The sequence below is a fragment of the Peromyscus leucopus genome, chromosome 3, assembly GCF_004664715.2.
Source record: "Peromyscus leucopus breed LL Stock chromosome 3, UCI_PerLeu_2.1, whole genome shotgun sequence".
Classification (NCBI taxonomy): Eukaryota; Metazoa; Chordata; class Mammalia; order Rodentia; family Cricetidae; genus Peromyscus; species Peromyscus leucopus.
The window spans coordinates 92,060,936-92,073,021 of NC_051065.1; the positions used below are offsets into that span (position 1 = coordinate 92,060,936).

Consider the following 12,086-nt stretch of genomic DNA (forward strand, 5'->3'; position numbering starts at 1 on the left):
AATTTGTATTTTAAAAGTGCTTGAAATCTTAATATTATTGTTTTGTATGTGTGCCTAAATGTTTGTGTGCATTTATGCCTCTGTGCAAGTGGAAGCCAGATATCAATTTTATCTGTCATTCTTCAGGTTCAAGCCACCTTGTTTAATGAAATATTTTCTTTTAACATCCTGGAATCCACACACTGGGTTTGACAGGCTGGATATTGAGCCTTCCAATTCTGCCTATCCAGCCAGAACTAGGATTCTAAGTGCCTACCACAATACTCAGTTTATTTCCTTGACTTTGCAAATCATAGTTTTTACTGAAATTAAGAATCTTCCCCCAAAATCTTTGTCACTCAACTGCAAATAAGTGAAGCATGAAGAACAAGGATTGTTTTGAATGAATTGCTTTCTTACATGAATGATAGGCATACTCATTAGCGTTTCATAGCATTTCCCACTTGTGACTTCTTGGTGGCTTAGGGGAACTGGGACTGCTACCAGGTTTCTTTCTTTTTTTTTTTTCCTTTTATTTTATTTTACAATACCATTCAGTTCTACATATCAGCCACGGATTCCCTAGTTCTCCCCCTTCCTGCTCCCTCCCCTTCCCCCCAGCCCACCCCCCATTCCCACCTCCTCCAGGGCAAAGCCTCCCCCAAGACTGAGATCATCCTGGTAGACTCAGTCCAGGCAGGTCCAGTCCCCTCCTCCCTGATTGAGCCAAGTGTCCCTGCATAAGTCCCAGATTTCAAACAGCCAACTCATGCAATGAGCACAGGACCTGGTACCACTGCCTAGATGCCTCCCAAACAGACCAAGCCAATCAACTGTCTCACCTATTCAGAGGGCCTGATCCAGTTGGGGGCTCCTCAGTCTTTGGTTCATAGTTCATGTGTTTCCATTCCTTTGGCTATTTGTCCCTGTGCTTTATCCAACCTTGGTTTCAACAATTCTTGCTCATATAAACCCCCCTATTTCTCGCTAATTAGACTCCTGGCGCTCCACCTGGGGCCTAGCCATGGATGTCTGCATCCAGATTCCTCAGTCCTTGGATGGGGTTTCTGGCACAACTATTAAGGGTGTTTGGCCATTCCATCACCAGAGTAGGTCAGTTCCAGCTGTCTCTCGACCATTGCCAGCAGTCTATTGTGGGGGTATCTTTGTGGATTTCTGTGGGCCTCTCTAGTACTTTGTTTCTTCCTTTTCTCATGTGGTCTTCAATTACCATGGTCTCCTATTCCTTGTTCTCCCTCTCTGTTCTTGATCCAGCTGGGATCTCCTGCTCCCACAGGCTCTCTTTTCCTCGACCTGCGCCCTTCATTACTCCCAATCATGTCCAGGTTGTTCATGTAGATCTCAGCCATTTCTCCATCATTGGGGGATCCTTGTGTCTCTCTTGGGGCCCTGTTTTCCAGGTAGCCTCCCTGGTGATTTGAGTAGCAGTCCAGTCATCCTTGTTCCAGCTCTAGTATCCTCCTAAGAGTTAGTACATACCATATTTGTCTTTCTGAGTTTGGGTTACCTCACTCAAGATGATTTTTTCTAGATCCATCCATTAGCCTGCAAACCTCATGATGCCATTGTTTTTCTCTGCTGAGTAGTATTCCATTGTGTATATGTGCCACAATTTATTTATCCATTCTTCAGTTGAAGGGCATCTAGGTTGTTTCCATGTTCTGGCTATTACAATAATGCTGATACAAACATAGTTGAGCATGTGTCCTTGTGGTATGTTTGAACATTCCTTGGGTATATTCTCCTAAAGGAATATAGCAATAAAATGATCCCTGCTGACATTCTGCCCTATTCACAGATATACGTATAAAGCTTCCTCCTGAAGGAGATGGGAACTAATATCAATACTCACAGCTGGACAATGTACAGATAGTGCAATATTTTGTACTACTTATTGCTAAATGGAATTTTTTCATCAAATCGTTCTGCTCAGGGCCCACAAGCTATGTAGAAGAGGATTTTAAGAGACAGAGAGGACAGATGACACCAAGGAAATAGTGTCTTCTAGACATAACAGGATTTATGCTCATTTGAACTCACATAGACTGTGGTAACATGCACAGTGCCTGCACAAGTTCAAGCTAGATAGTCTCAGCACTGAGCAGAATAAGTGGAGCTGAGTTCCCATCCCTAACCATAAGCTATCTCCAATTGACACCAGCTTGCAAAGAAAAAGACAGTTTTCAACAAAAGAGTCTCACTGGGTATATAAACCAAACTTAAGTGAGACCCCATGGCCTTCAGTAGATGGCCAACACAAAAATAACCCAACCCAGTTGTTTTTTTTTTTTTTTTTTTAGACTTTTTTTGGCTTATCTTGTTTCCTTTGGGCATTTTGTTCTTACTCATTCATTCATTGTATATTGTGGTTTCTGATATTTTGTGATTTTGTTTCTGTTTCTTCTTTTTTTTTAAAAAAAACTGTGGTTTGTTCTGTTATTGGTACAATGGAAAAAAGAAAGCATCTTCAACAAATCATAACGACGCTGAGATACAATCCTACACTTCTCAGAATGGCTATGATCAAAAGCACTACCGACAGCTTATATTGGAAAGGATGTAGAGCAAGAGCAACACTCCACTGCTGGTGGGAATACAAACTTGTACAGTCACTTTGGTAATCAGTATTGCTGTTTCTCAGAAAACTGAGAATAAGTATTCCTCAAGTCCCAGCTATACCACTCTTGGGTATATACCCAAAGAATGCTCAATCTTACTACAAGGACATATACTCAAATATATTCATATCAGCATTGTTCATAATAGCTAGAATGTGGAAACAACCTAGATGCCCCTCACCTGAAGAATGGATTAAGAAAATGTGGCACATATAAACAATGGAGTACTACTCAGCAGTAAAAAAAAAAAATGATATCTTGAAATTAGTAGGCAAATGAATGGAACTAGAAAATATCATCCTGAGTAAGTTAACCCAGACTCAGAAAGACAAACATGGTATGTACTCACTCATAAGTGGATATTACATGGAAAGCAAAGGATAATCAGACTATAACCCACAGCTCCAAGCTAGCTAACAAGGAGGACCCTAAGAGGAACACACAGATAGCACAGCAAAGGAAAAATAGATGAGATCTACATGAGCAAACTGAGAGTGAGGTAGTGAAAATGGAGGGCAAAGAATGGGGGATGAGAACATAAGGAAGTGGGAGGTTCTAGCTGGAGCAGGGACAGAGTGGGAGAATAAGGAAAGAGATACCTTGATAAATGAAGATATTGTGGAAACAGGAAGAAACAGTGTTAGGGAATTTCCCAGGAATACACAAGGATGACCCCACCTTAAACTCCTAGTAATAGTGAAGAGGGTACCTGAACTGGTCTACTCCAGTAACCAGATTAGTGAACACCCTAAATGTCATCATAGAGCCTTCATCTACTTCCTGATGGTAGCAGATGCAGAGATTCATGGCCAGGGGCCAGACCAAGCTCCAGGAATCCAATCGATGAGAGAGGAGAGATTCCATAAGCAAGGGACATCAAGATCATGATGGGAAAATATACAGAGATGACCAGCCACACTAGAGGAAACCCATGAACTGTGGACCAATAGCTGTGGAGCCCCCATGGGACTGGACTAGGCCCTCTGGGTAAAAGCAAGACAGTTGTTTAGCTTTAACTGTTTGGAGGGCCCCCAAGTTAGGGGAATCAGGATCCATCCCTGGTTCATGAGTGAGCTTTTTGGAGACCAGTGTCTAAGGTGTAACACCTTGTGCAGCCTTGGTGAAGGAGTGAGGGGCTTGGACCTGCCTCAACTGAATGTACCAGGCTCCACTGACTCCCCATGGGAGACCTTGACTTGGAGGTGGGAAGTGGTTTGGAGGGGAAGGCTGGGGTGCAGGAAGAGGAAGGAGGGGGCATCTGTGGTTGGTATGTAAAATGACTAGAAAAATTCTTAATAATAAAAAAATAAGAATAAAACATAAAAAGAAAGAAAAGAGAAAATGTTTTCTTCTGGGTCTACATTACCTCACTCAGGAAAATTTTCTTTTTAGCCCTATCAATTTATTTGTGCTTTTCAAAATTTCATTCTTTTAAAAAATGAGTTATATTTCATTGTGTAAATATAACATATTTATTATCCATTTATCCATTGATGGATATCTAGGCTGTTTTCAATTTTGACTGTTGTGAATAGAGCAACAATGAACCCTGATGAGCAAATGCCTTTAAAGTTGAATGTAGAATCTTTGGGGTATAGCTCCAACAGTGGTATAGCTGGATCTTGTACATATCTATTTCCTGACTCCTGATGATGTACCACATAGTGATAGCACAAGATTCCACTCCTATCAACAATGAACAAATGTTCTCTTCTACCATATCCTCATCAGCATGAGCTGTCATTTGTTTTATTGATCTTGTCCATTCTTACTGGGATAAGATAAAATCTCCAACTAGTATTGTTTTACATTTCCACTTTGGCTAAAAATGTTGAACAGTAAGTGCTTCTCAACCATTGTGCTTCATATTTGAGTACTTTCTTTTTAGTTCTGTACTCCATTTTAAATTGAGTCATTTTTCATGCTTTATATGTTTCAGATATTAACTCTATCAGATGTGTTGTAGATGTAACAGTCTTATTAAATAAGAAACACAGAGCCAAATGCAGAGTTAAAAGCCCAAGAGGTCTGAACAGTAGCTAAGAGCTGTGACTTAAAATGGCCTTCTTAGCCACTGCCACTGTGTCCTGGGTTCCAGAACAAAATTTACCACCTCTCACCAATCCTGTGGTATAATCTTATTATAAGTTGACCAAGAGTTTAACATTTGCTTTACAAATGGGGAATGCATGCCATAAGATACCATTGCCCCCTTAAACCTTCGGTAAATCTAACATTTCAATTGGAATCCAAATATTTTGTGCATTCACTTGACCAGGTAGCTGCTGTGTGGTTACCTGATAAATTAAGGGTGATTGTGTGAAAACAGGCTTTCTTTCTGTAACCTTATAATACAATCTTGAAACAATTTCACTGTTAATTCCTTCTGTCTGAATCTAAATTTCTGTATAATTTGTTTTAACAGGTTGTTCTAAAGCTTTTATCCTGGCACTTAAGTTAACTATCTTTTGAAATATTAAAATAAGGATAAGGAAACTAATAATGTGCATAATCCTATCAACATTAATCTTCTCATATAGTTGTTCCATTTTCACTGCCTAAAATTTTATCAAACAAAGCCCAATTTTCTTCCAATGTATACATAATACCCAATTTTTTTAAATGTGGATTTTTTTCTCTTTTAAATAGTTTTTCCTTTAAAATGCCTGATATCTTGATTGACTTACCAAGTCTGTGTAGAACAGTAGAAATGTGAGGGAATTTCAAAACAGCTACCTAGCATTTTAGGTGTGAATCCAAAGAGAGACAGAGAGAGAGAAAGAGAGAGAGAGAGAGAGAGAGAGAGAGAGAGAGAGAGAGAGAGAGAGAGAGAAGAAAGAGTGGATGGTGACAGCTGCGAGTGGCTGACAGTTTTCTGTGATTGGGCCAGCTCTCAAACAAGCATGCTGCCATCTTTGCATGTTCCAGACACACAACGCTACCCAAGTGGAGGTGCTGTCTGAATTCTCTGTGGATGTGGTAAAGAGGAAAGAATGCTAGAGGTGCCGCGGAACAGTGTCTGACCAAGAGAAATATGTAGGCAGGAGACCTTCTGTTACCTTCCTCCAGCATGGACTTCCTGTTTCTCTTCTTGTTCTATGGCCTTCTTATTGATTGGTGTTGTCATGATCTGCATCATCACAAAAATCCAGCGTTTGAAAGGCCTGGTCCTGGGAGGAGCACAGGTGTACTCCTGTATAATCCCACAATGCCTTCAGAGGGCTGCGCAGAGGCTTCTTCATCAGCTCTTTCACACACGCAACCCCACCTTCATTGTCCTGCACCTGCTCTTGCAAGGGCTAGTTTATGCTGAGTACACCTTGGAAATATTTGGCTACTGCCAGGAGCTGGAGTTCTATCTGCCTTACCTTCTCCTGCCCTATCTGCTGCTGGGCATGAATCTGGTGTTCTTCACCCTGACTAGTGCAGCCAATCTGGGCACCATCAATAAAATGAATGAGTCATTACTTCTTCAAGTCTATGAATTCGATGATGTAATCTTTCCAGAGAACTCGAGGTGCTTCACTTGTGACCTAAGGAAACCAGCCCGGTCCAAGCACTGTGGAGTGTGTGACTGGTGTGTGGACCGATTCAATCATCACTGTGTTTTGGTGAACAACTGCATTGGGGCCTGGAACACCAGGTACTTCCTCATCTACCTCTTGACACTGACGGCATCGGCTACCACCATAGCTATCCTGAGTGCTGCCTTTCTGATCCAACTAGTGGCAGTATTGGATCTGTACCAGGAAACTTACACTGATGACTTTGGGCATTTCCAGTCTGTGGACAGTCTTTCTTATTCATTACCTGTTCCTGGCTCTCCCAAGGATCATCTTCCTGCTGGGCTTTGTCATGGTACTGAGTTTGCTCCTGGCCGGAAACCTGCCACTAACCAGACCACAAATGAGTGGTGTAGAGGTGACTGGGCCTAGTGCCAGCACTGCCCTCTGGTGGCCTGGTCCCCACCAGCTGAGCCTCACATCTATCACAACATTGACTCCCATGGGTTTTGGGGCAACCTTCAAGAGATCTTTCTACCTGCCATCCCCTGCTATGAGAAAAAGAAGAAGTAGAATGGGAAGTGTTCTTTTGAATACAGTACACATCTATTTGTACATATGGATATTTATTTTCTAAGCATTGTTTGTGTTGGTTTCTGCTGTGTGAGTGTGAATGGGCTTTTGATGGTGAAGCAAAGAAGGGAAGGGAGGCTTGCTGATTTCCGTGTGCCTTTCCCAGCACAGTGGCAGATTGCCTGCTCACTGATTTTCTACTAGAACCAATAGCTTCTGAGGGCCTATTGTCAGGAGGGTCGAGACATATCTTGTCCAAATGGGTGGCCAGGAGACCTGTGTCTCTCACTGCATTCTCTCATCTGAACAAGGACCATACAGCCTTACTCCTGGATGTATAACAGGATCTTGATAATTCCACATCTCAGGGTTGTGCCCAGGGGCACTCTTTCCCTAGTATGTTCTTGTCCAGGGGCTCTTCATCACCTTAATCAAATCCTCACCTAGGTCTACCTTTGGCAGCCATAGGCCTCTTATTTATTGTTGTACTTGTGGGCCACATTCAAGATTTTTTCGGCTATGTTAAAACATCCCCAATATAAAGTATAAATGATTAAAAAAAAAAAAGAAAGAAAGAAAGAAAGTGCAGCCACAAGTTCTGGCTAAAAGCTTAAATCTAGCCACGTGTTCCCACTTGAGCCAAGTCAAGCCTAGGCTTCGGCTTCCTTAAGCTCCGACCCCGTGTGTTGGTGTTTCAGCTGCAAACAGCTCTCTCTGCAGTTGCGTGTACCTGTTGGAATTACAGTCAAGTGCATCCGACCAGTAGCTCTGGCAGGCCTGAGTTGTTCAAAGCACCAGCTGCAGTAACTGCTTGTAGCTACGGTCAGTTAGGCCTGGAGCCTAGGCTGAGCTAGGTCCAGGCAGGGAGCTGGGCCTGCTGAGGTGGGGAGCTGGGCCAAGCCACCGAGCCAAGCCCACCCGAGTGGCTTTTAATGAATTCTTGCCATGTTGGGCACCAAATGTAGATGTAATAGACTTATTAAATAAGAAAAACAAAGCCAAATGCAGAGTTATGAGCCCAAGAGGTCAGAGCAGTAGCTGAGAGCTGAGACTTAAAACCCCCTTCTTACCCTTCCTGCAGCTGCCGTCCTTCCCCTCAGAAAAGAGAACTACTTCCTGTGTTTCTGTCCTTTTATTGACTCTCTGTTCTGCCTTCTCATTGGTTGTAAACCAAACCACATGACCTCCTTGTCACTACCTGTCTATATAGACCTCTAGGTCTCTATAGTTGGCATTGAGATTAATGACATGTGTCTCCATGTGGTATCCTTGAACACACAGAGATCTGCGTGTCATGTGATTGGGATTAAAGGTGTGCACCACCACCTCCTGGTTCTGCTATGGCTTACTATTAGCTCTGACCCCCAGGCAACTTTATTTATTAACATACAAATAAAACCACATTTCAGTATAAATGAAATATCACCATAATGTGTACTGAAAAAGATTTTTTTCATTCTATAGGCTGCATTTTTGTCAGAATAGTGGGATCTTTTACCATACAGAAGCATTTCTCTTTCATGAAGTTCCATTTATTAATTATTGTTCTATGTGCTTGTCTATTGGTGACATGTTCAGAATTTGTTTTCATGTTCTTATGAGTTCAAGAGTATTCCCCACTTTCTCTTCTATCAGATTCATTGTATCTGACCTTATGACGAAGCCCTTGGTCCATTTAGTGTTAAGTTTTATGCAGGGTGATAGGAAGATCTTTGACCAGTACTTTTTGTTGCAGAATTCTTTCATCTGGTGTGGATTTTTGGCTTCTTTATCAAAAATCAGATGTTCATAGATGGGAGGACTTATCTCTGCATCATCAATTTTGTTTCATTAATCAACCTGTCCATTTGATGTCAATACCATGCTATTTTTATTACCATTACTCTGTAGTAGAATTTGAGATTGGGGATGTTGAAATCTCCAGGAGTTCTTTTATTATTCAATTTATTACTCAGAATTTCTGTGGGTGAGGGGTTTGCCAAATGAAGTTAAAATGGTTCTTTCATTTTCTGTGAATAACTGTTGTGGAATTTTAGTGGGGATTTAGTTGAATCTATTGGTTGCTTTTGGTTGGAAGCTATATTAATCCTAATGATCCATGGGTATGGGAGGTCTTTCCATCTATTTATGTTTTGTCATTTTCTTTCTTTCATATCTTAATGTTTTTATTAAAAGACTTTTTTCATTTGCTTGATTAGATTTATCCCAAGATATTTTATTTTACTTTTGAGGCTATTGTGAAAGGTACTTTTTCCTTAATTCATTCCTCAGTCTATTTATCATTTATAGAGGAAGGCTCCTGAGTTTTGTGTGGTATGTTAAATTTGTATCATGTTACCTTGCTAAAAGTGGTTATCAGTATAGATATTCCTTAATGTATTTTTAAAGGTTTATAAGTAAATTCATATCATCTACAAATAAAGATATTTTGATTTCTTTTTTATTTGTATTTCTTTCATTTCCTTCACTTGTCCTATTGCTCTAGCTAAGACTTCAAGCACTGTATTGAATAGGAGTGGAGAGGTGTCATGTTCTTGATTTTAATGGAAATGTTTTGTACTTCTCTGCAGTTAAGTTGATTGTGGCTATGGTTTTGCTACATACTGTCTTTGCTATGTTGAAGCACATCAATTGATTTTCTAGTTTCTCTAGACTTTTATGATGAAGGGATGTTGGATTTTGTCAAAGCCCTTTTCTGCATTTAATGAGATGATCAGGTGGTTTTGTCTGTTTATGTGGTAGTCACAGTTTTAGCTTTTTGAATGTTGAACCATGGCTGTGTAACTTGGAGGAAGCCTACTTGATCATGATGGATAATCTTTTTGGTATGTTCATGGATTCATTTTGTAAGCATTTTACTGAAAAAATTGAATCTATGTTCATAGGGAGATTACTCCATTCTTTTCTTTTTGTTGTTGTTGGGTCTTTACATGGTTCAGGTACCAGTGTAATTGTGGACTCATAAAAAGAATTAAGAAATATTCTTCAGTTTCTGTTTGGCAGAATAATTTGAGCAGTGTTTGAATTAATTCTTCTTTGAAAATTGGGGAGAATTCTGAGTTGAATCCATCTGGTCCTGGATTTTTGTGGTTGAGATACTTTTAAATACTGTTTTTATCTCTCTAGGGATTATATGTGTGTTAAAATGAATTGTCTGATATTGATTTATCTTTGGTAGGTTTTACATATGAAGAAATTTATTGCTTTAGTTTTTTTTTTTTTTTCAGTTTGGTGGAGTAGAACCTTTTAAAGTACGTCATTTTAGTTTTCTGGATTGCCTTAGTGTCTGTTGTAATGTCTCCCTTTTAATCTGTAATTTCATTAATTTGTATTTTTTTTCTCTATCCTTTCATTGATTTGGATAAAGGTTTATCAATCTTACTGATTTTTTGAAATAGTAAACTCTTTGTTTCATAGATTCTTTGAATTTTTGTTGGTGTGTGTTTTCCTCCCTGATTTGTATTATTCCTCGCCATCTGTAATGTTTTTTGTTCTTTTGGTTCAAGAGCTTTCAGTGACTCATTACACTGCTTATAGGAAATCTCTGCTTTTGTTAATGTAAGCTGTTAATATCATGAAGTAGCCTCTTAGAACAGCCTTCATTGTTTCCTGTAGGTATGAGTGTGTTGTTATTCATTTGCATTAAGTTCTAAACTTTTTAATAAGCTTTTCAAATGGATTCTTGAGATTTGACAAATGTTTTCTTTTTTATATTTTCTTTTTTTTTATTTTACAATACTATTCAGTTCTACATAATAGCCACAGATTCCCTTGTTCTCTCCTTTCCTGCCCCCCTCCCCTTCCCCCCAGCCCACCCACCATTCCCACCTCCTCCAGATCAAGGTCTCCCCTGAGGACTGGGATCGACCTGATAAACTCAGTCCAGGCAGGTCCAGTCCTCTCCCCCCAAACTGAGCCAAGCGTCCCTGCATAAGTCCCAGGTTTCAAACAGCTAACTCATGCAACGAGCCCAGGACCTGGTACCACTGCCTAGATACCTCCCAAACAGATCAAGCCAATCAACTGTCTCAACTATTCAGAGGGCCTGATCCAGTTGGGGGCCCCTCAGCCTTTGGTTCATAGTTCATGTGTTTCCATTCATTTGGTTATTTGTCCCTGTGCTTTATCCAACCTTGGTTTCAACAATTCTTGCTCATATAAACCCTCCTCTTTCTCACTAATTAGACTCCCAGCGCTCCACCCGGGGCCTAGCCGTGGATGTCTGCATCCAGATTCCTCAGTCCTTGGATGGGGTTTATGGCACAACTATTAGGGTGTTTGGCCATCCCATCACCAGAGTAGGTCAGTTCCAGCTGTCTCTCGACCACTGCCAGCAGTCTTTTGTGACATCATGAGGTTTGCAGGCAAATGGATGGATCTAGAAAAAAATCATCCTGAGTGAGGTAACCCAGACTCAGAAAGACAAATATGGTAGGTACTCACTCATAGGAGGATGCTAGATCTGGAACAAGGATGACTGGACTGCTACTCACATCACCAGTGAGGCTACCTGGAAAATGGGACCCCAAGAAAGACACGGAGAAATGGATGAAATCTACATGAACAGCCTGGACATGAGTGGAAGCAATGAAGGGCGAGGGTCGAGGGAAAGAGAGCAGGAGATCCTAGCTGGATCAAGAAAAGAGAGGGAGAACAAGGAATAGAAGACCATGGTAAATGAAGACCACATGAGAAAAGGAAGAAACAAAGAGATTTGACAAATGTTTTCATAGTTACCTGGGAAGCTCTTTTTCAATTGAGCCATCTCCTCTACTCCTTCATTTTAAGATTAAGTTGATTTGAGTACATTATTTTGTTACCTTTTCTGTACAATTTAGAAACTGTAAGAATTACACAAAGTCAGATAAGAATATAGCATGCATCTCTGTTTAATGCTCATTAATCTTGACTTGCACCACAGTCTGATGTTAAAGCACAGTCCTTCTCTGCTCATCTGTCATTTATAACTTGTCTTTTACTTTGTCCTGTTATGGATAGGCTAAAAATAGATGTCAGAGTTCTTGCAGGAGAGGAAGAAATGACACTGAAAACAATCAAATAGATTTGAGTCACTTTTTCTAATTTCTAGTTAAAAAAGAGAAACTGCTTAGGATAGGACAATACATTTCAATCAAGGTACCGGTCACTTTGAAGAGCGCCTATTTATCTGGATTATCCTTTTGCTTTTTATTGGAAATTTTCAAACCATCTCAAAAGGCTGATTGAATTGTTGACTTCACAGAGCCCTCTAACGAGGAAAATGAGGAAAATGGATCCAGTGTGATGTTTCTCTTCTCTGGTGGCTGGAAATGTAGTGTGATTCCTTGTGACACTTTGAAGGGTGTGAATGGATTCAGAAGAACAGCATAATGGATGCAGATTGCATTTTTTA

At 40.4% G+C, this 12,086-nt stretch overlaps 1 pseudogene; it reads left to right on the forward strand.

Annotated features, from left to right (window-relative positions):
* Window positions 1–5,688: 5,688 nt before the first annotated feature.
* On the forward strand, window positions 5,689–6,694 carry LOC114710177 (annotated as a pseudogene).
* Window positions 6,695–12,086: the final 5,392 nt, after the last annotated feature.